Here is a 22277-nt window from a genome sequence, read left to right as displayed (position 1 = left end):
CAGAAAGCGTTGTGCTCAACGTGTGAGGTGAAGGGATCATCACTATCAAGATAAAAGTCACAGTATGGAAGATTTAGCGATGGCGTGCTGACTAGAAGAAAAAAACAACTCTTGCCTCGTGTTTTTTTCTTTCGGTCTCTCTTATCATCATCTATTTATCTCATCAGCAGATCTGAGGCTGACCAAAGCCTGTTGCCATGAGCTTTGCTGAACCCATCAAAACTGAGGCTCAGAGGTATTACACCAGCACATAGCATAGGAGAACCCCATCACCTCCATCGTCAAGGGAAGAAGAAAGGGGAACTGTCACAATTAATTACCTCCTCTAAATTGATAGTTGTAGGCTTCTCGTCACACACTACTGCTGTAAAGCAGAACAACAAAGATGTTTACAGCTGCGATAGGGATTTTTGCATACGTGCAACCACACAAGGCTGAGCACACTCCTGTCCCTCTGACATGTTGAGAAATAGCCAGAAGAGCGCAGTGTGCTCTTGCTGTCAGGCTACATACTCCGAGCATTTCCAAAGGCATGCTGTTCTGTAGAACATGCTGAGCCGCCCGGACAGTTGGTGCAGGAAGAACGCAGCAGTATCAGCGCACTCCATCCCGGGGATCTGAATGCATTTGCGGAGAGAACAGGGAAATAAGAGGTAAGAGAGAGAAAAAAACAAAGCAGGCAAATAGCACAGCTGTCCACGGGGGGCGGGGCTTAAGGCAGGGCCTGTGCCGGAGGGTGGCCCAGCACAGTCGGGGCCTCGGGGCCCAGTCTGGAGGGGGCCTGGCACAGTTGAGGCCTCCTTTGGGCCCAGTCTGGAGGGGGCCCAGGCAGAGCCAGGGCGTCGGGGCCCAGGCTGGAGGAGGACCAGGCTCAGTTGGGGCTGCTTTGGGGCCCAGGCTGGAGGAGGACCAGGCTCAGTTGGGGCTGTTTTGGGGCCCAGGCTGGAGGAGGACCAGGCTCGGTTGAGGCTGCTTGGGGCCCAGTCTGGAGGGGGGCCCAGTCTGGAGGGGGCCTGGCACAGTTGTGGCCTCCTTTGGGCCCAGTCTGGAGAGGGCCCAGGCAGAGCCATGGCCTTGGGGCTTAGGCTGGAGGAGGACCAGGCTCAGTTGGGGCTGCTTTGTGGCCCAGTCTGGAGGAGGACCAGGCTCAGTTGGGGCTGCTTTGGGGCCCAGTCAGGAGGGGAGCCCAGCACAGTCGGGGCCTCGGGGCCCAGTCTGGAGGGGACCTGGCACAGTTGTGGCCTCCTTTTGGCCCAGTCTGGAGAGGGCCCAGGCAGAGCCATGGCCTCGGGGCTTAGGCTGGAGGAGGACCAGGCTCAGTTGGGGCCGCTTTGGGGCTCAGGAGGCCCAGTCTGGAGGAGGACCAGGCTCAGTTGGGGCTGCTTTGGGGCCCAGTCTGGAGGAGGACCAGGCTCAGCTGGAGCTGCTTTGGGGCCCAGTCCAGAGGGATGCCCAGCACAGCCAGAGCCTTGTGGCAGCAGTCCAACTCTCAAGTCAACCTTTAACCATACCTAAAATGGTAACCGTAGTGAAAGGTAGTGGCAGATACAGCTGCTTTACTGTGTTTTAATTTTCCCAAGAATGGTGAAGGACTCAAGCTAGTAAAGAAAGACCCCTTTCTGAAGAGCAGGACTCAGAAGGTATTAGCAGAGAGCAGATGTCCCAGTAGAGATTCTTCCCCTTAGACAGCCAGCCCTTAAATGAGGTTAGGGAGGGCTGGGACCAGGCTCCACCCCTTTTCTGCACAGGTGAAACGCTTCCAGCCGTGCTCCGCAGCAGACCATGTTTTAACAAAGGTGAAAGCCTGTGAAACAAAAGAATCCCTTCTTACTTGTTTCACGTTTGTGTTTGTTGACCGCAGTTCCAACCAGGTGGACTCTAGTGTCTTGCAAGCGACACCTAGAAGCAGGTACAGGCAGGAGGTACAGCACCCTGCAACCTCCAGGTGAGTGACAGCAGCCAGGCAGGGCTTTGGCCTCTGCAGGGTGATTGTGTGGAGCATTATGCACAGGAACAGCTGAGTCTAAAGATGATGGCAGAGCTGCAGAGCTAACCATAATAGAGAAGCACAGTGGCTCAGCTCGTTTCCCACCGTAACGCAGGAAATAAGAGCCCCGAGGGAAATGCAGACGCACTGTGCTTTCCTCTTTTGTCTCATGCCTTCTGGCCCTGTCAGAGGGGAGGAATGAGCTGCGCTTCCGCAGAGACCTTCCTCTCACAGCCACTCACCCCTCAGGTTGGAGCATTCCTGGCTGCAGGGTGGGAAAGCCAGTTCTTGCCTGATGGTATCTGCAAAGCTGAAAAAGAAAGGCCTCTTCTCTCATAAAGTGAGAGGGGAGATCCTGTGCTACTGGGCTGCAGTCAAGAGTCTGAGAGAGTCTGTGTTGTGTGAGATTTTAGAGAGAGCGCTGGGGAGTGTGGGAGCAGTGCAAACCTGCCGGGATGCTTTTACTTTCAGGGGCCTTTGTGCAACACCAGATGTTCATGTCCTAGAAGCACGTGGCGGAGCACGTCCTGGGATCAAGGTGCCATGGACTGGAAAATGCAGCTCTGGACATACAGGCTTGGCGGAGTTCCTGTGTGAAGACAAAACTCCCAGTACTCCAGAAACGTGGAGGCAGAAGAGCAGTGACAAGGTATCTGTATGTCTGTCAGTATATGTGCACAGCAGACCCAGCTGCCCCTGCTTCCTCCCTCCACTGGATCTTCTCCTGCTCCTGGAGTCTCCTGTGGCATTGGTGTCGTGGAGCTAGTTATTTTGTCAAACAGGATCTACCATTCGTAAACCCATTCTGACTGGGCCTGATCTTCTAGTTGACCTTTAATTAATCTCAACATTATCCTTTCCATAGCCTATCCTGGCACTGAGGTAAGACTGATAGGTCTGTAGCTACCATGCTCATCTTCTGGCCGTTTCTGAAGATGTGCGTCATATTTGCCAGTCTCCAGTCCACCTGCATGTTTCCATTTAGCCAGGACTGCTGAAGGACGATGGAGTGTGGCTTGGCAACCACATCCACCAACTCCCTCAGCACTCCAGAGTGCAGTCCATCTGGCCCTGTGAACTCGAGCATCCTGCATTCGTTGCAGGTCCAAAATCATCTCATTGTGTATAATGCAGGGCCTATTCAGTTCCCCATCCTTATCTACCAGCACAGGGGATTTTTTCCCAGGGAGTAACAAGTCTTGCTATTAAAGACTGAGGCAACAAAGGCATTAAGTACCTCAGCCTTTTCCTGATCCTTGGTCACCATGTTGCCCTCGGCGTCCAACAAGGGATGGAGATTCTCCCTTGCCTTCCTCTTGCTGTTGATGTATTTATAGAAATATTCATTGTTGTCCTTCACCTTACTGTCCGAGCTCAGTTCTAGCTGGGCTTTGGCTTTTCTAATTTTCTTCCTGCACATCTTTGCTATGTACCTGTAATCATCATAAGTTGACCACTCTTCCACGGACCATAATCTTTCATTTTGCTCTTGAGTTCCAGGCGAAGGTCTCTGTTCAGCCAGTCCAGCCTCCTTGCCCATCAGCTCGTCTTCCATGACCTGGGGATGGTCAGCTCCTGCTGACCGTAAAGTAATCTTTAAAATTACTTCCTTTTTGTACTGCCAGCCTTCCGGGGCTCCCATGCCCTCCAAACCTGCCTCCCAAGGGACCCTCTCAACCATGGTCCTGAAGAGGCTCAAGTTTGCTCTCCAGAAGTCCCAGGTGGCAGTTCTGCTGACTGCCCTCAGTGGTTCAGCAAGGATTGAGAAATCTAACATCTCATGATCCCTTTGCCCCAGATGGCCTCCAGCCTTTACATCCCCCACAAGACCTTCTCTGTTAACAAACAGCAGGATTTTGCTTCCCCTTGTTGGCTCCTCACCAGCTGTGTCAGGAAGTTGTCTCCCACACGCTCTAGGAACCTCTGGGACTGTTCCCTATTTGCTGTATTATAAATCCAGCAGATGTCTGGGACTTTGAAATCCCCCCCAAGAACAAGGGGGAGAGACCTTGAGACCTCCTGCGGCTGTCTCTAAAGTGTCTTGCCCACCTCTTCATCGTGCTTGCGTGGCCTGTAGCACACCCATGATAACGTCAGTCTTACTGGCCTTTGCTTTTATTCCGACCTATAAGCTCTCAACCCTATCATCGCCATCATTAATTTCCATACATTCCCATTCTTTCTTAACATAGAGGGCTTCACCGCTGCCTTTCCTGCCCTGCCTCTCTCTTTTGAAAAGTCACTAGCCATCCATCACAGCACTCCAGCTGTGTGAGTCATTCCACCGCATTTCTGTGATTTCCAAGTGATTTTTTCTCCTGTTTTTTGATTCAAACAAAAGCAACTTATGATTACTTTTATCATTATTATTATTATTTAATGCCAGGCATTGTGTTCAACTTAAAAAATTAACACATTAAGAATAGCTTTGTTTGCATTCTGGTAACTGCTGAGACTTTGGCTGACGACAGCTTTCAGCTGCATCTGAACTAGACTGGATTTGTCTCATGCTCTCAATATGTCAGTATTTCTCTTCCAGACCTTTGAATCAATTATTCCTCTGCTATTTATCTCTTCTGGTTGCTGGAGAGAAGAGTTACTATGTCACATCCTGATGTGTAAGATCGAGCTTGGTGATTTTCAGTAATTCAGGATATTCTTGCTCTTCTTTAAGTGAAGTAAGGGATAATCCATCATATTGTGACATTTCTTTTCCTGTGCGTAATGCCAAGGGATAGGGTTGGAGGTGCCTGCTGGTTCATGTGACGTCCCAGAGCTTTCTACACAGCTTAAGTTATGTAACGGGAAAGGCTCAAATATGGTAAAAACTCGATTTCTAGTGTTTTGGTACGTACATTAAAGTCAGTATGGGTCCAGTTCAGACAGCATCGTCTCACATATGTTTGTTGTCTCATATTAAATGATTTTTATTAATTTGGCTACTTACATACTCCACCCATAGTTTGCATATTGTCTTCTTGTGGTGAGGTTTGCCTGCTAAACAGAAAGACAAAATAAACTTAAATTACAGAAGCAGAGAAGCAAAGACAGCTTAGAGGATCAATACAGTACAGATCAGTTAGAGTATTACTTTAAAGTTGTTGTGTTCTGGGTCTTAAGTGGGATGAGATATGGGTGTGAATGTTACAGACAAGTGTTTTTCCTGAATACATTGTTTACCTGCTGCCATGCAAGCCAGCTCTTCTTTTCCCTGCCTCTGCTTTTATTGTTCATGTCTATCTGCATCGCAAAACCTCTAACAGATTTATTTTCATGTTTTAAATCTGTATAGCTAGAAGAGGGGCTTATCTCAGCCTTTTATCTCATCATCTGATGGAGACTGGTAGTGTATGGGGGAGTTTGCATGAATTATTACCATCTCACCAAAACCAAGGAACAGAAAAAGAACGAAAAAAACCCAACCTTAAAATCCTAATAAATGACTATAGCCGAGCCAGCTGGAAATATCATCTGCAGTTTGCCGAGTCTATCCTTTGTCCTCATTTTGCTCAGCACTGACTGGATGGGGTTAAAATTGACCACTAATGAAAGAGTTCTGCTACCTGTCTCAGCAGTGCTCCGGTCTTTGTTGCTGTGTTATGAGTGCACTGCTCCTGCTGATACATTTTTTCACCCCCTCGGTTGTTATCTGAGCAGTGTTAGCCCTCATGAGCTATACAGTCAGTGCCTGCTTGCTCCAGGTGCTACATAAGTACAGCAGAAGGATGCCAGGGGGCTTGCAGACAGTGTCTGCATGCTGTTGCTCTTTCAAAGAAGCCCCTATTTTGGCTAACTGTAGAAGAGACCATTTTTTCCTTCGTAAGATCCTTGCAAACGCAGTTAAAGTGTACAGAAGTTTGTGTCTAGATGTCTTTTTGCAGTACATGCAATGAGGTTATCTATTTTTCAGGAAGATAAGTGCCTCCAGACAGTTAGGAAAACTGCTGGCTCAGGCTTCACCTCCATTAATACAGGTTCAGCCCCATTCCTCAGAAGAACCTGCATCAAGCCATGGTTTTAACTTGCAGATGGAGTTCTTACCGCACGACTGAAGTGCTGAAGCTCTCTGACCTCTGAAGGCACCCTTAACTCATGTGAATGTGACTGGCTGTTTTGCTTTCAGAAAGAGACCCTTTTGAGCCCCAGAATGTGCTGTCCAGAGTCCAGATGAGGACTCCTTAGGCCAAATTTTTTTGTATCCTACAGGAGGCTTTTTCTTGGTTGGCAACGTGCTTAAAAAAGAAACAAATGAAAATGGGCATTTCCATGTGATTGTATTCTGCTCAGTGCAGTGTATACCTGTGTTGCAGAATTAGCTCCATGGCATTGCAAATAATGCACCAAACTAAGCAGAGCAGGAAAGCATTTTTTACTTCTAAAATTTTGGCCTTTCAAAACAGGCCTGCCTTGGTTGCACTGGCTTGCATCTCAGCTGGTGTTCTGTTGTCAGGGTTCCTGTATCTATAGCAGTTGGCAGGGAGGTGGCTCATGACACCGTAAGGCCATGGCGATATGACTGTAAGAATGTCCCATGTCAAGTAAAAGATGGCTGTGTTGGACGAGGGGAAGCTATGGCCTGACAGCTGCCCTTCTTGTCACCAGTGGGATTCTGTGGGGTCTATTTTAAGGCCATTTCTCTGTAATGTTTTCACGGTTGATTCCAATCAAGATCTGGCAGTTGTATGAAGTAAATCTGCGGTTGATGTGAAGCTGGGAGGAATGTTGACTCCCTTGGGGGTTGAGAGGCCTTGCACCAGGATCTGGAGAAATTTGAGGGTGGTCCCCATCTGCATGAAGGAAAGCAAGCACCGCGTTCTGCACCTGGGATGCGGCAGCCCGGGCTGTGTGTAAAGACTAGGGGGGCGAGGGGATGGAGATCGGCCCTGCAAAAAAGGGATCGGGGCGTTCTGGTTGATGGCAACTTGAATATGAGCTGGCAGTGTGCGCTGGCAGCCAGAAGGGCAAACTGTATGCCCTGGGGTGTATCAGGCCCAGTGCTGCCGAGTGAGGGAAGCAGTTGTCCCACTGTGATTTACACTGTGTGGTTTCAACTTGAGGATTTCAACTCATGAGGTTACAACTTTGCTTTGCTCTTTGGGTTTCCTTTTGTGGCTTTGCCGTGCATTGCTTGTGAAATTTCTTTTATTCTTTTCCGTGCTAAGCACTGGTGAGAGTTGCTATCTATTTACTGTGTTTACTTTGGCATGATATTGTATTCAGTGCATTTGCTTTTCTCTTGTATTTCATAAACATGCTTTGCTTTGCTGTTTTCCTTGGAATTTTTCTTTGGTTTTTTTTTTTCTGCATTGCTTTGTTATCTTACAGTATTTTTTCTGTCCTGCTTTGCTGCTCCTTCTGTGTTGCAGTGCGTTGTTTTTGTTCAGATTTGTGGATTTCCTCTTTTCCCGTTTGCATTCTTTGAGCTCTCTTATCCTTTTCTAAGGGTATTCCTCTTTGTTTCTTCGCTTTTCAGGTGCTTTTGCTTTGCTTTCCTTGGCTTCTTAGTGCTTCCTCTTTCTGTTATTGTTCCTGGATTTGCTTTGCTTTGCTCTTTGGGCTTCCTTGCGTGTCTTTGCCGTGCATTGCTTGTGAAATTTCTTTTATTCTTTCTCTCCGGTGCTAAGCATTGGTGAATGTTTTTCTCTTTGTCCTGTGTTTGGCTTCTTTGCTTTGCCGTGATACACACGAGTAAAGCAAAGGAACGGACTACAGTATGGTGACCTTGTTTTGTTTGCTTTGTTTTCCTTGTTTGTTTTGCTTCCCCCGTTGCTTTTCAGTGGTGCGCCTTTTGCTTTGCTTTTCCTGTCTTTGTGTCTGTTTTGTTGGTTCTTTGTCTTAGCTGTTCCTTTCTTTGCCTTAGCTTCTTCCTCCCTGAGGGAGAGCATTCTTTTCCTTTTTGGAGGATGGTTCTTGGCTTTGCTTTGAGTTTCTCCTGTGCTCTTCATTCTTCTGTGCCTTACCTGGCTTTGCCTTCCTCGTCCCCCTGCCCACGCCCTTGCTCTTGCTTGGCCTTCACTTACCTGATGTTGTCTCTCCCTCGATTGTTCTGTTTTGCCTGTTCTTTTCTGGCTCCTTTAACTCCAGCCTACTCTCTAGGCTTTGCTGCTGTGCTTGATGCATTTGCAGCTCCTTTGGAGTTTCCCAGGTGGGTCCACGCCTCCTGGGCATCCTTGCCTCTTCCCTTGTGGTGCTTTTTCGCTTTTCCTCTGATGGCTGGCTAGATCCATGCCCGGTAGCTCCCCTTACCTCCTCCTTGCCATGACTGCAAGTGCTCTGCCTTCCTCCAGAGAGCTGTTTGGTTCTAATTGGCAGCCGCAGACTCCTTCTCGGCTGGCGACCCTGAGGTTGCATCTCTGCTGGAGGTAGCAGCATGCCCAGGAGCTACCCTTTCCTCCTCCCAGGCATGGATGCTGAGATTATGGCCTCCTCCACACTCAGATGGCATCTCTGCTTTGCCATGAGAGTGTCTTCTCTTCCTTTGCCTTTTTCTGTTGTTGTTTCTGCTGCACGGGTTGATGTTGGTTTTCTTTCTTTGTTGTCGTACTGTATTTTTTCTGTCCTGCTTTGCTGCTCCTTCTGTGTTGCAGTGCATTGTTTTTGTTCAGATTTGTGGATTTCCTCTTTTCCCGTTTGCATTCTTTGAGCTCTCTTATCCTTTTCTAAGGGTATTCCTCTTTGTTTCTTCGCTTTTCAGGTGCTTTTGCTTTGCTTTCCTTGGCTTCTTAGTGCTTCCTCTTTCTGTTATTGTTCCTGGATTTGCTTTGCTTTGCTCTTTGGGCTTCCTTGCGTGTCTTTGCCGTGCATTGCTTGTGAAATTTCTTTTATTCTTTCTCTCCGGTGCTAAGCATTGGTGAATGTTTTTCTCTTTGTCCTGTGTTTGGCTTCTTTGCTTTGCCGTGATACACACGAGTAAAGCAAAGGAACGGACTACAGTATGGTGACCTTGTTTTGTTTGCTTTGTTTTCCTTGTTTGTTTTGCTTCCCCCGTTGCTTTTCAGTGGTGCGCCTTTTGCTTTGCTTTTTCCTGTCTTTGTGTCTGTTTTGTTGGTTCTTTGTCTTAGCTGTTCCTTTCTTTGCCTTAGCTTCTTCCTCCCTGAGGGAGAGCATTCTTTTCCTTTTTGGAGGATGGTTCTTGGCTTTGCTTTGAGTTTCTCCTGTGCTCTTCATTCTTCTGTGCCTTACCTGGCTTTGCCTTCCTCGTCCCCCTGCCCACGCCCTTGCTCTTGCTTGGCCTTCACTTACCTGATGTTGTCTCTCCCTCGATTGTTCTGTTTTGCCTGTTCTTTTCTGGCTCCTTTAACTCCAGCCTACTCTCTAGGCTTTGCTGCTGTGCTTGATGCATTTGCAGCTCCTTTGGAGTTTCCCAGGTGGGTCCACGCCTCCTGGGCATCCTTGCCTCTTCCCTTGTGGTGCTTTTTCGCTTTTCCTCTGATGGCTGGCTAGATCCATGCCCGGTAGCTCCCCTTACCTCCTCCTTGCCATGACTGCAAGTGCTCTGCCTTCCTCCAGAGAGCTGTTTGGTTCTAATTGGCAGCCGCAGACTCCTTCTCGGCTGGCGACCCTGAGGTTGCATCTCTGCTGGAGGTAGCAGCATGCCCAGGAGCTACCCTTTCCTCCTCCCAGGCATGGATGCTGAGATTATGGCCTCCTCCACACTCAGATGGCATCTCTGCTTTGCCATGAGAGTGTCTTCTCTTCCTTTGCCTTTTTCTGTTGTTGTTTCTGCTGCACGGGTTGATGTTGGTTTTCTTTCTTTGTTGTCGTACTGTATTTTTTCTGTCCTGCTTTGCTGCTCCTTCTGTGTTGCAGTGCATTGTTTTTGTTCAGATTTGTGGATTTCCTCTTTTCCCGTTTGCATTCTTTGAGCTCTCTTATCCTTTTCTAAGGGTATTCCTCTTTGTTTCTTCGCTTTTCAGGTGCTTTTGCTTTGCTTTCCTTGGCTTCTTAGTGCTTCCTCTTTCTGTTATTGTTCCTGGATTTGCTTTGCTTTGCTCTTTGGGCTTCCTTGCGTGTCTTTGCCGTGCATTGCTTGTGAAATTTCTTTTATTCTTTCTCTCCGGTGCTAAGCATTGGTGAATGTTTTTCTCTTTGTCCTGTGTTTGGCTTCTTTGCTTTGCCGTGATACACACGAGTAAAGCAAAGGAACGGACTACAGTATGGTGACCTTGTTTTGTTTGCTTTGTTTTCCTTGTTTGTTTTGCTTCCCCCGTTGCTTTTCAGTGGTGCGCCTTTTGCTTTGCTTTTTCCTGTCTTTGTGTCTGTTTTGTTGGTTCTTTGTCTTAGCTGTTCCTTTCTTTGCCTTAGCTTCTTCCTCCCTGAGGGAGAGCATTCTTTTCCTTTTTGGAGGATGGTTCTTGGCTTTGCTTTGAGTTTCTCCTGTGCTCTTCATTCTTCTGTGCCTTACCTGGCTTTGCCTTCCTCGTCCCCTTGCCCACGCCCTTGCTCTTGCTTGGCCTTCACTTACCTGATGTTGTCTCTCCCTCGATTGTTCTGTTTTGCCTGTTCTTTTCTGGCTCCTTTAACTCCAGCCTACTCTCTAGGCTTTGCTGCTGTGCTTGATGCATTTGCAGCTCCTTTGGAGTTTCCCAGGTGGGTCCACGCCTCCTGGGCATCCTTGCCTCTTCCCTTGTGGTGCTCTTTTGCTTTTCCTCTGATGGCTGGCTAGATCCATGCCCGGTAGCTCCCCTTACCTCCTCCTTGCCATGACTGCAAGTGCTCTGCCTTCCTCCAGAGAGCTGTTTGGTTCTAATTGGCAGCCGCAGACTCCTTCTCGGCTGGCGACCCTGAGGTTGCATCTCTGCTGGAGGTAGCAGCATGCCCAGGAGCTACCCTTTCCTCCTCCCAGGCATGGATGCTGAGATTATGGCCTCCTCCACACTCAGATGGCATCTCTGCTTTGCCATGAGAGTGTCTTCTCTTCCTTTGCCTTTTTCTGTTGTTGTTTCTGCTGCACGGGTTGATGTTGGTTTTCTTTCTTTGTTGTCGTACTGTATTTTTTCTGTCCTGCTTTGCTGCTCCTTCTGTGTTGCAGTGCATTGTTTTTGTTCAGATTTGTGGATTTCCTCTTTTCCCGTTTGCATTCTTTGAGCTCTCTTATCCTTTTCTAAGGGTATTCCTCTTTGTTTCTTCGCTTTTCAGGTGCTTTTGCTTTGCTTTCCTTGGCTTCTTAGTGCTTCCTCTTTCTGTTATTGTTCCTGGATTTGCTTTGCTTTGCTCTTTGGGCTTCCTTGCGTGTCTTTGCCGTGCATTGCTTGTGAAATTTCTTTTATTCTTTCTCTCCGGTGCTAAGCATTGGTGAATGTTTTTCTCTTTGTCCTGTGTTTGGCTTCTTTGCTTTGCCGTGATACACACGAGTAAAGCAAAGGAACGGACTACAGTATGGTGACCTTGTTTTGTTTGCTTTGTTTTCCTTGTTTGTTTTGCTTCCCCCGTTGCTTTTCAGTGGTGCGCCTTTTGCTTTGCTTTTTCCTGTCTTTGTGTCTGTTTTGTTGGTTCTTTGTCTTAGCTGTTCCTTTCTTTGCCTTAGCTTCTTCCTCCCTGAGGGAGAGCATTCTTTTCCTTTTTGGAGGATGGTTCTTGGCTTTGCTTTGAGTTTCTCCTGTGCTCTTCATTCTTCTGTGCCTTACCTGGCTTTGCCTTCCTCGTCCCCCTGCCCACGCCCTTGCTCTTGCTTGGCCTTCACTTACCTGATGTTGTCTCTCCCTCGATTGTTCTGTTTTGCCTGTTCTTTTCTGGCTCCTTTAACTCCAGCCTACTCTCTAGGCTTTGCTGCTGTGCTTGATGCATTTGCAGCTCCTTTGGAGTTTCCCAGGTGGGTCCACGCCTCCTGGGCATCCTTGCCTCTTCCCTTGTGGTGCTCTTTCGCTTTTCCTCTGATGGCTGGCTAGATCCATGCCCGGTAGCTCCCCTTACCTCCTCCTTGCCATGACTGCAAGTGCTCTGCCTTCCTCCAGAGAGCTGTTTGGTTCTAATTGGCAGCCGCAGACTCCTTCTCGGCTGGCGACCCTGAGGTTGCATCTCTGCTGGAGGTAGCAGCATGCCCAGGAGCTACCCTTTCCTCCTCCCAGGCATGGATGCTGAGATTATGGCCTCCTCCACACTCAGATGGCATCTCTGCTTTGCCATGAGAGTGTCTTCTCTTCCTTTGCCTTTTTCTGTTGTTGTTTCTGCTGCACGGGTTGATGTTGGTTTTCTTTCTTTGTTGTCGTACTGTATTTTTTCTGTCCTGCTTTGCTGCTCCTTCTGTGTTGCAGTGCATTGTTTTTGTTCAGATTTGTGGATTTCCTCTTTTCCCGTTTGCATTCTTTGAGCTCTCTTATCCTTTTCTAAGGGTATTCCTCTTTGTTTCTTCGCTTTTCAGGTGCTTTTGCTTTGCTTTCCTTGGCTTCTTAGTGCTTCCTCTTTCTGTTATTGTTCCTGGATTTGCTTTGCTTTGCTCTTTGGGCTTCCTTGCGTGTCTTTGCCGTGCATTGCTTGTGAAATTTCTTTTATTCTTTCTCTCCGGTGCTAAGCATTGGTGAATGTTTTTCTCTTTGTCCTGTGTTTGGCTTCTTTGCTTTGCCGTGATACACACGAGTAAAGCAAAGGAACGGACTACAGTATGGTGACCTTGTTTTGTTTGCTTTGTTTTCCTTGTTTGTTTTGCTTCCCCCGTTGCTTTTCAGTGGTGCGCCTTTTGCTTTGCTTTTTCCTGTCTTTGTGTCTGTTTTGTTGGTTCTTTGTCTTAGCTGTTCCTTTCTTTGCCTTAGCTTCTTCCTCCCTGAGGGAGAGCATTCTTTTCCTTTTTGGAGGATGGTTCTTGGCTTTGCTTTGAGTTTCTCCTGTGCTCTTCATTCTTCTGTGCCTTACCTGGCTTTGCCTTCCTCGTCCCCCTGCCCACGCCCTTGCTCTTGCTTGGCCTTCACTTACCTGATGTTGTCTCTCCCTCGATTGTTCTGTTTTGCCTGTTCTTTTCTGGCTCCTTTAACTCCAGCCTACTCTCTAGGCTTTGCTGCTGTGCTTGATGCATTTGCAGCTCCTTTGGAGTTTCCCAGGTGGGTCCACGCCTCCTGGGCATCCTTGCCTCTTCCCTTGTGGTGCTTTTTCGCTTTTCCTCTGATGGCTGGCTAGATCCATGCCCGGTAGCTCCCCTTACCTCCTCCTTGCCATGACTGCAAGTGCTCTGCCTTCCTCCAGAGAGCTGTTTGGTTCTAATTGGCAGCCGCAGACTCCTTCTCGGCTGGCGACCCTGAGGTTGCATCTCTGCTGGAGGTAGCAGCATGCCCAGGAGCTACCCTTTCCTCCTCCCAGGCATGGATGCTGAGATTATGGCCTCCTCCACACTCAGATGGCATCTCTGCTTTGCCATGAGAGTGTCTTCTCTTCCTTTGCCTTTTTCTGTTGTTGTTTCTGCTGCACGGGTTGATGTTGGTTTTCTTTCTTTGTTGTCGTACTGTATTTTTTCTGTCCTGCTTTGCTGCTCCTTCTGTGTTGCAGTGCATTGTTTTTGTTCAGATTTGTGGATTTCCTCTTTTCCCGTTTGCATTCTTTGAGCTCTCTTATCCTTTTCTAAGGGTATTCCTCTTTGTTTCTTCGCTTTTCAGGTGCTTTTGCTTTGCTTTCCTTGGCTTCTTAGTGCTTCCTCTTTCTGTTATTGTTCCTGGATTTGCTTTGCTTTGCTCTTTGGGCTTCCTTGCGTGTCTTTGCCGTGCATTGCTTGTGAAATTTCTTTTATTCTTTCTCTCCGGTGCTAAGCATTGGTGAATGTTTTTCTCTTTGTCCTGTGTTTGGCTTCTTTGCTTTGCCGTGATACACACGAGTAAAGCAAAGGAACGGACTACAGTATGGTGACCTTGTTTTGTTTGCTTTGTTTTCCTTGTTTGTTTTGCTTCCCCCGTTGCTTTTCAGTGGTGCGCCTTTTGCTTTGCTTTTTCCTGTCTTTGTGTCTGTTTTGTTGGTTCTTTGTCTTAGCTGTTCCTTTCTTTGCCTTAGCTTCTTCCTCCCTGAGGGAGAGCATTCTTTTCCTTTTTGGAGGATGGTTCTTGGCTTTGCTTTGAGTTTCTCCTGTGCTCTTCATTCTTCTGTGCCTTACCTGGCTTTGCCTTCCTCGTCCCCTTGCCCACGCCCTTGCTCTTGCTTGGCCTTCACTTACCTGATGTTGTCTCTCCCTCGATTGTTCTGTTTTGCCTGTTCTTTTCTGGCTCCTTTAACTCCAGCCTACTCTCTAGGCTTTGCTGCTGTGCTTGATGCATTTGCAGCTCCTTTGGAGTTTCCCAGGTGGGTCCACGCCTCCTGGGCATCCTTGCCTCTTCCCTTGTGGTGCTCTTTTGCTTTTCCTCTGATGGCTGGCTAGATCCATGCCCGGTAGCTCCCCTTACCTCCTCCTTGCCATGACTGCAAGTGCTCTGCCTTCCTCCAGAGAGCTGTTTGGTTCTAATTGGCAGCCGCAGACTCCTTCTCGGCTGGCGACCCTGAGGTTGCATCTCTGCTGGAGGTAGCAGCATGCCCAGGAGCTACCCTTTCCTCCTCCCAGGCATGGATGCTGAGATTATGGCCTCCTCCACACTCAGATGGCATCTCTGCTTTGCCATGAGAGTGTCTTCTCTTCCTTTGCCTTTTTCTGTTGTTGTTTCTGCTGCACGGGTTGATGTTGGTTTTCTTTCTTTGTTGTCGTACTGTATTTTTTCTGTCCTGCTTTGCTGCTCCTTCTGTGTTGCAGTGCATTGTTTTTGTTCAGATTTGTGGATTTCCTCTTTTCCCGTTTGCATTCTTTGAGCTCTCTTATCCTTTTCTAAGGGTATTCCTCTTTGTTTCTTCGCTTTTCAGGTGCTTTTGCTTTGCTTTCCTTGGCTTCTTAGTGCTTCCTCTTTCTGTTATTGTTCCTGGATTTGCTTTGCTTTGCTCTTTGGGCTTCCTTGCGTGTCTTTGCCGTGCATTGCTTGTGAAATTTCTTTTATTCTTTCTCTCCGGTGCTAAGCATTGGTGAATGTTTTTCTCTTTGTCCTGTGTTTGGCTTCTTTGCTTTGCTGTGATACACACGAGTAAAGCAAAGGAACGGACTACAGTATGGTGACCTTGTTTTGTTTGCTTTGTTTTCCTTGTTTGTTTTGCTTCCCCCGTTGCTTTTCAGTGGTGCGCCTTTTGCTTTGCTTTTTCCTGTCTTTGTGTCTGTTTTGTTGGTTCTTTGTCTTAGCTGTTCCTTTCTTTGCCTTAGCTTCTTCCTCCCTGAGGGAGAGCATTCTTTTCCTTTTTGGAGGATGGTTCTTGGCTTTGCTTTGAGTTTCTCCTGTGCTCTTCATTCTTCTGTGCCTTACCTGGCTTTGCCTTCCTCGTCCCCCTGCCCACGCCCTTGCTCTTGCTTGGCCTTCACTTACCTGATGTTGTCTCTCCCTCGATTGTTCTGTTTTGCCTGTTCTTTTCTGGCTCCTTTAACTCCAGCCTACTCTCTAGGCTTTGCTGCTGTGCTTGATGCATTTGCAGCTCCTTTGGAGTTTCCCAGGTGGGTCCACGCCTCCTGGGCATCCTTGCCTCTTCCCTTGTGGTGCTTTTTCGCTTTTCCTCTGATGGCTGGCTAGATCCATGCCCGGTAGCTCCCCTTACCTCCTCCTTGCCATGACTGCAAGTGCTCTGCCTTCCTCCAGAGAGCTGTTTGGTTCTAATTGGCAGCCGCAGACTCCTTCTCGGCTGGCGACCCTGAGGTTGCATCTCTGCTGGAGGTAGCAGCATGCCCAGGAGCTACCCTTTCCTCCTCCCAGGCATGGATGCTGAGATTATGGCCTCCTCCACACTCAGATGGCATCTCTGCTTTGCCATGAGAGTGTCTTCTCTTCCTTTGCCTTTTTCTGTTGTTGTTTCTGCTGCACGGGTTGATGTTGGTTTTCTTTCTTTGTTGTCGTACTGTATTTTTTCTGTCCTGCTTTGCTGCTCCTTCTGTGTTGCAGTGCATTGTTTTTGTTCAGATTTGTGGATTTCCTCTTTTCCCGTTTGCATTCTTTGAGCTCTCTTATCCTTTTCTAAGGGTATTCCTCTTTGTTTCTTCGCTTTTCAGGTGCTTTTGCTTTGCTTTCCTTGGCTTCTTAGTGCTTCCTCTTTCTGTTATTGTTCCTGGATTTGCTTTGCTTTGCTCTTTGGGCTTCCTTGCGTGTCTTTGCCGTGCATTGCTTGTGAAATTTCTTTTATTCTTTCTCTCCGGTGCTAAGCATTGGTGAATGTTTTTCTCTTTGTCCTGTGTTTGGCTTCTTTGCTTTGCCGTGATACACACGAGTAAAGCAAAGGAACGGACTACAGTATGGTGACCTTGTTTTGTTTGCTTTGTTTTCCTTGTTTGTTTTGCTTCCCCCGTTGCTTTTCAGTGGTGCGCCTTTTGCTTTGCTTTTTCCTGTCTTTGTGTCTGTTTTGTTGGTTCTTTGTCTTAGCTGTTCCTTTCTTTGCCTTAGCTTCTTCCTCCCTGAGGGAGAGCATTCTTTTCCTTTTTGGAGGATGGTTCTTGGCTTTGCTTTGAGTTTCTCCTGTGCTCTTCATTCTTCTGTGCCTTACCTGGCTTTGCCTTCCTCGTCCCCCTGCCCACGCCCTTGCTCTTGCTTGGCCTTCACTTACCTGATGTTGTCTCTCCCTCGATTGTTCTGTTTTGCCTGTTCTTTTCTGGCTCCTTTAACTCCAGCCTACTCTCTAGGCTTTGCTGCTGTGCTTGATGCATTTGCAGCTCCTTTGGAGTTTCCCAGGTGGGTCCACGCCTCCTGGGCATCCTTGCCTCTTCCCTTGTGGTGCTTTTTCGCTTTTCCTCTGATGGCTGGCTAGATCCATGCCCGGTAGCTCCCCTTACCTCCTCCTTGCCATGACTGCAAGTGCTCTGCCTTCCTCCAGAGAGCTGTTTGGTTCTAATTGGCAGCCGCAGACTCCTTCTCGGCTGGCGACCCTGAGGTTGCATCTCTGCTGGAGGTAGCAGCATGCCCAGGAGCTACCCTTTCCTCCTCCCAGGCATGGATGCTGAGATTATGGCCTCCTCCACACTCAGATGGCATCTCTGCTTTGCCATGAGAGTGTCTTCTCTTCCTTTGCCTTTTTCTGTTGTTGTTTCTGCTGCACGGGTTGATGTTGGTTTTCTTTCTTTGTTGTCGTACTGTATTTTTTCTGTCCTGCTTTGCTGCTCCTTCTGTGTTGCAGTGCATTGTTTTTGTTCAGATTTGTGGATTTCCTCTTTTCCCGTTTGCATTCTTTGAGCTCTCTTATCCTTTTCTAAGGGTATTCCTCTTTGTTTCTTCGCTTTTCAGGTGCTTTTGCTTTGCTTTCCTTGGCTTCTTAGTGCTTCCTCTTTCTGTTATTGTTCCTGGATTTGCTTTGCTTTGCTCTTTGGGCTTCCTTGCGTGTCTTTGCCGTGCATTGCTTGTGAAATTTCTTTTATTCTTTCTCTCCGGTGCTAAGCATTGGTGAATGTTTTTCTCTTTGTCCTGTGTTTGGCTTCTTTGCTTTGCTGTGATACACACGAGTAAAGCAAAGGAACGGACTACAGTATGGTGACCTTGTTTTGTTTGCTTTGTTTTCCTTGTTTGTTTTGCTTCCCCCGTTGCTTTTCAGTGGTGCGCCTTTTGCTTTGCTTTTTCCTGTCTTTGTGTCTGTTTTGTTGGTTCTTTGTCTTAGCTGTTCCTTTCTTTGCCTTAGCTTCTTCCTCCCTGAGGGAGAGCATTCTTTTCCTTTTTGGAGGATGGTTCTTGGCTTTGCTTTGAGTTTCTCCTGTGCTCTTCATTCTTCTGTGCCTTACCTGGCTTTGCCTTCCTCGTCCCCCTGCCCACGCCCTTGCTCTTGCTTGGCCTTCACTTACCTGATGTTGTCTCTCCCTCGATTGTTCTGTTTTGCCTGTTCTTTTCTGGCTCCTTTAACTCCAGCCTACTCTCTAGGCTTTGCTGCTGTGCTTGATGCATTTGCAGCTCCTTTGGAGTTTCCCAGGTGGGTCCACGCCTCCTGGGCATCCTTGCCTCTTCCCTTGTGGTGCTTTTTCGCTTTTCCTCTGATGGCTGGCTAGATCCATGCCCGGTAGCTCCCCTTACCTCCTCCTTGCCATGACTGCAAGTGCTCTGCCTTCCTCCAGAGAGCTGTTTGGTTCTAATTGGCAGCCGCAGACTCCTTCTCGGCTGGCGACCCTGAGGTTGCATCTCTGCTGGAGGTAGCAGCATGCCCAGGAGCTACCCTTTCCTCCTCCCAGGCATGGATGCTGAGATTATGGCCTCCTCCACACTCAGATGGCATCTCTGCTTTGCCATGAGAGTGTCTTCTCTTCCTTTGCCTTTTTCTGTTGTTGTTTCTGCTGCACGGGTTGATGTTGGTTTTCTTTCTTTGTTGTCGTACTGTATTTTTTCTGTCCTGCTTTGCTGCTCCTTCTGTGTTGCAGTGCATTGTTTTTGTTCAGATTTGTGGATTTCCTCTTTTCCCGTTTGCATTCTTTGAGCTCTCTTATCCTTTTCTAAGGGTATTCCTCTTTGTTTCTTCGCTTTTCAGGTGCTTTTGCTTTGCTTTCCTTGGCTTCTTAGTGCTTCCTCTTTCTGTTATTGTTCCTGGATTTGCTTTGCTTTGCTCTTTGGGCTTCCTTGCGTGTCTTTGCCGTGCATTGCTTGTGAAATTTCTTTTATTCTTTCTCTCCGGTGCTAAGCATTGGTGAATGTTTTTCTCTTTGTCCTGTGTTTGGCTTCTTTGCTTTGCCGTGATACACACGAGTAAAGCAAAGGAACGGACTACAGTATGGTGACCTTGTTTTGTTTGCTTTGTTTTCCTTGTTTGTTTTGCTTCCCCCGTTGCTTTTCAGTGGTGCGCCTTTTGCTTTGCTTTTTCCTGTCTTTGTGTCTGTTTTGTTGGTTCTTTGTCTTAGCTGTTCCTTTCTTTGCCTTAGCTTCTTCCTCCCTGAGGGAGAGCATTCTTTTCCTTTTTGGAGGATGGTTCTTGGCTTTGCTTTGAGTTTCTCCTGTGCTCTTCATTCTTCTGTGCCTTACCTGGCTTTGCCTTCCTCGTCCCCCTGCCCACGCCCTTGCTCTTGCTTGGCCTTCACTTACCTGATGTTGTCTCTCCCTCGATTGTTCTGTTTTGCCTGTTCTTTTCTGGCTCCTTTAACTCCAGCCTACTCTCTAGGCTTTGCTGCTGTGCTTGATGCATTTGCAGCTCCTTTGGAGTTTCCCAGGTGGGTCCACGCCTCCTGGGCATCCTTGCCTCTTCCCTTGTGGTGCTTTTTCGCTTTTCCTCTGATGGCTGGCTAGATCCATGCCCGGTAGCTCCCCTTACCTCCTCCTTGCCATGACTGCAAGTGCTCTGCCTTCCTCCAGAGAGCTGTTTGGTTCTAATTGGCAGCCACAGACTCCTTCTCGGCTGGCGACCCTGAGGTTGCATCTCTGCTGGAGGTAGCAGCATGCCCAGGAGCTACCCTTTCCTCCTCCCAGGCATGGATGCTGAGATTATGGCCTCCTCCACACTCAGATGGCATCTCTGCTTTGCCATGAGAGTGTCTTCTCTTCCTTTGCCTTTTTCTGTTGTTGTTTCTGCTGCACGGGTTGATGTTGGTTTTCTTTCTTTGTTGTCGTACTGTATTTTTTCTGTCCTGCTTTGCTGCTCCTTCTGTGTTGCAGTGCATTGTTTTTGTTCAGATTTGTGGATTTCCTCTTTTCCCGTTTGCATTCTTTGAGCTCTCTTATCCTTTTCTAAGGGTATTCCTCTTTGTTTCTTCGCTTTTCAGGTGCTTTTGCTTTGCTTTCCTTGGCTTCTTAGTGCTTCCTCTTTCTGTTATTGTTCCTGGATTTGCTTTGCTTTGCTCTTTGGGCTTCCTTGCGTGTCTTTGCCGTGCATTGCTTGTGAAATTTCTTTTATTCTTTCTCTCCGGTGCTAAGCATTGGTGAATGTTTTTCTCTTTGTCCTGTGTTTGGCTTCTTTGCTTTGCCGTGATACACACGAGTAAAGCAAAGGAACGGACTACAGTATGGTGACCTTGTTTTGTTTGCTTTGTTTTCCTTGTTTGTTTTGCTTCCCCCGTTGCTTTTCAGTGGTGCGCCTTTTGCTTTGCTTTTTCCTGTCTTTGTGTCTGTTTTGTTGGTTCTTTGTCTTAGCTGTTCCTTTCTTTGCCTTAGCTTCTTCCTCCCTGAGGGAGAGCATTCTTTTCCTTTTTGGAGGATGGTTCTTGGCTTTGCTTTGAGTTTCTCCTGTGCTCTTCATTCTTCTGTGCCTTACCTGGCTTTGCCTTCCTCGTCCCCTTGCCCACGCCCTTGCTCTTGCTTGGCCTTCACTTACCTGATGTTGTCTCTCCCTCGATTGTTCTGTTTTGCCTGTTCTTTTCTGGCTCCTTTAACTCCAGCCTACTCTCTAGGCTTTGCTGCTGTGCTTGATGCATTTGCAGCTCCTTTGGAGTTTCCCAGGTGGGTCCACGCCTCCTGGGCATCCTTGCCTCTTCCCTTGTGGTGCTCTTTTGCTTTTCCTCTGATGGCTGGCTAGATCCATGCCCGGTAGCTCCCCTTACCTCCTCCTTGCCATGACTGCAAGTGCTCTGCCTTCCTCCAGAGAGCTGTTTGGTTCTAATTGGCAGCCGCAGACTCCTTCTCGGCTGGCGACCCTGAGGTTGCATCTCTGCTGGAGGTAGCAGCATGCCCAGGAGCTACCCTTTCCTCCTCCCAGGCATGGATGCTGAGATTATGGCCTCCTCCACACTCAGATGGCATCTCTGCTTTGCCATGAGAGTGTCTTCTCTTCCTTTGCCTTTTTCTGTTGTTGTTTCTGCTGCACGGGTTGATGTTGGTTTTCTTTCTTTGTTGTCGTACTGTATTTTTTCTGTCCTGCTTTGCTGCTCCTTCTGTGTTGCAGTGCATTGTTTTTGTTCAGATTTGTGGATTTCCTCTTTTCCCGTTTGCATTCTTTGAGCTCTCTTATCCTTTTCTAAGGGTATTCCTCTTTGTTTCTTCGCTTTTCAGGTGCTTTTGCTTTGCTTTCCTTGGCTTCTTAGTGCTTCCTCTTTCTGTTATTGTTCCTGGATTTGCTTTGCTTTGCTCTTTGGGCTTCCTTGCGTGTCTTTGCCGTGCATTGCTTGTGAAATTTCTTTTATTCTTTCTCTCCGGTGCTAAGCATTGGTGAATGTTTTTCTCTTTGTCCTGTGTTTGGCTTCTTTGCTTTGCCGTGATACACACGAGTAAAGCAAAGGAACGGACTACAGTATGGTGACCTTGTTTTGTTTGCTTTGTTTTCCTTGTTTGTTTTGCTTCCCCCGTTGCTTTTCAGTGGTGCGCCTTTTGCTTTGCTTTTTCCTGTCTTTGTGTCTGTTTTGTTGGTTCTTTGTCTTAGCTGTTCCTTTCTTTGCCTTAGCTTCTTCCTCCCTGAGGGAGAGCATTCTTTTCCTTTTTGGAGGATGGTTCTTGGCTTTGCTTTGAGTTTCTCCTGTGCTCTTCATTCTTCTGTGCCTTACCTGGCTTTGCCTTCCTCGTCCCCCTGCCCACGCCCTTGCTCTTGCTTGGCCTTCACTTACCTGATGTTGTCTCTCCCTCGATTGTTCTGTTTTGCCTGTTCTTTTCTGGCTCCTTTAACTCCAGCCTACTCTCTAGGCTTTGCTGCTGTGCTTGATGCATTTGCAGCTCCTTTGGAGTTTCCCAGGTGGGTCCACGCCTCCTGGGCATCCTTGCCTCTTCCCTTGTGGTGCTTTTTCGCTTTTCCTCTGATGGCTGGCTAGATCCATGCCCGGTAGCTCCCCTTACCTCCTCCTTGCCATGACTGCAAGTGCTCTGCCTTCCTCCAGAGAGCTGTTTGGTTCTAATTGGCAGCCGCAGACTCCTTCTCGGCTGGCGACCCTGAGGTTGCATCTCTGCTGGAGGTAGCAGCATGCCCAGGAGCTACCCTTTCCTCCTCCCAGGCATGGATGCTGAGATTATGGCCTCCTCCACACTCAGATGGCATCTCTGCTTTGCCATGAGAGTGTCTTCTCTTCCTTTGCCTTTTTCTGTTGTTGTTTCTGCTGCACGGGTTGATGTTGGTTTTCTTTCTTTGTTGTCGTACTGTATTTTTTCTGTCCTGCTTTGCTGCTCCTTCTGTGTTGCAGTGCATTGTTTTTGTTCAGATTTGTGGATTTCCTCTTTTCCCGTTTGCATTCTTTGAGCTCTCTTATCCTTTTCTAAGGGTATTCCTCTTTGTTTCTTCGCTTTTCAGGTGCTTTTGCTTTGCTTTCCTTGGCTTCTTAGTGCTTCCTCTTTCTGTTATTGTTCCTGGATTTGCTTTGCTTTGCTCTTTGGGCTTCCTTGCGTGTCTTTGCCGTGCATTGCTTGTGAAATTTCTTTTATTCTTTCTCTCCGGTGCTAAGCAT

The 22277-nt window shown here is 47.9% G+C and overlaps 1 protein-coding gene and 1 long non-coding RNA gene across 2 annotated transcripts in view; both read left to right on the top strand.

Moving 5' to 3' along the window:
• LOC121106444 (protein MANBAL-like) overlaps positions 1-22277 on the top strand; it is a 176242-nt gene that overhangs the window by 95759 nt on the left and 58206 nt on the right. The gene's annotated exons all lie outside the window — the stretch shown is intronic.
• The window catches only part of LOC777017, a 515269-nt gene that overhangs the window by 446122 nt on the left and 46870 nt on the right, over positions 1-22277 (top strand). The gene's annotated exons all lie outside the window — the stretch shown is intronic.

The sequence above is a fragment of the Gallus gallus genome, chromosome 6 (genome assembly GCF_016699485.2).
Source record: "Gallus gallus isolate bGalGal1 chromosome 6, bGalGal1.mat.broiler.GRCg7b, whole genome shotgun sequence".
NCBI lineage: Eukaryota > Metazoa > Chordata > Aves > Galliformes > Phasianidae > Gallus > Gallus gallus.
This window is presented reverse-complemented; position numbering and strand designations above follow the sequence as displayed.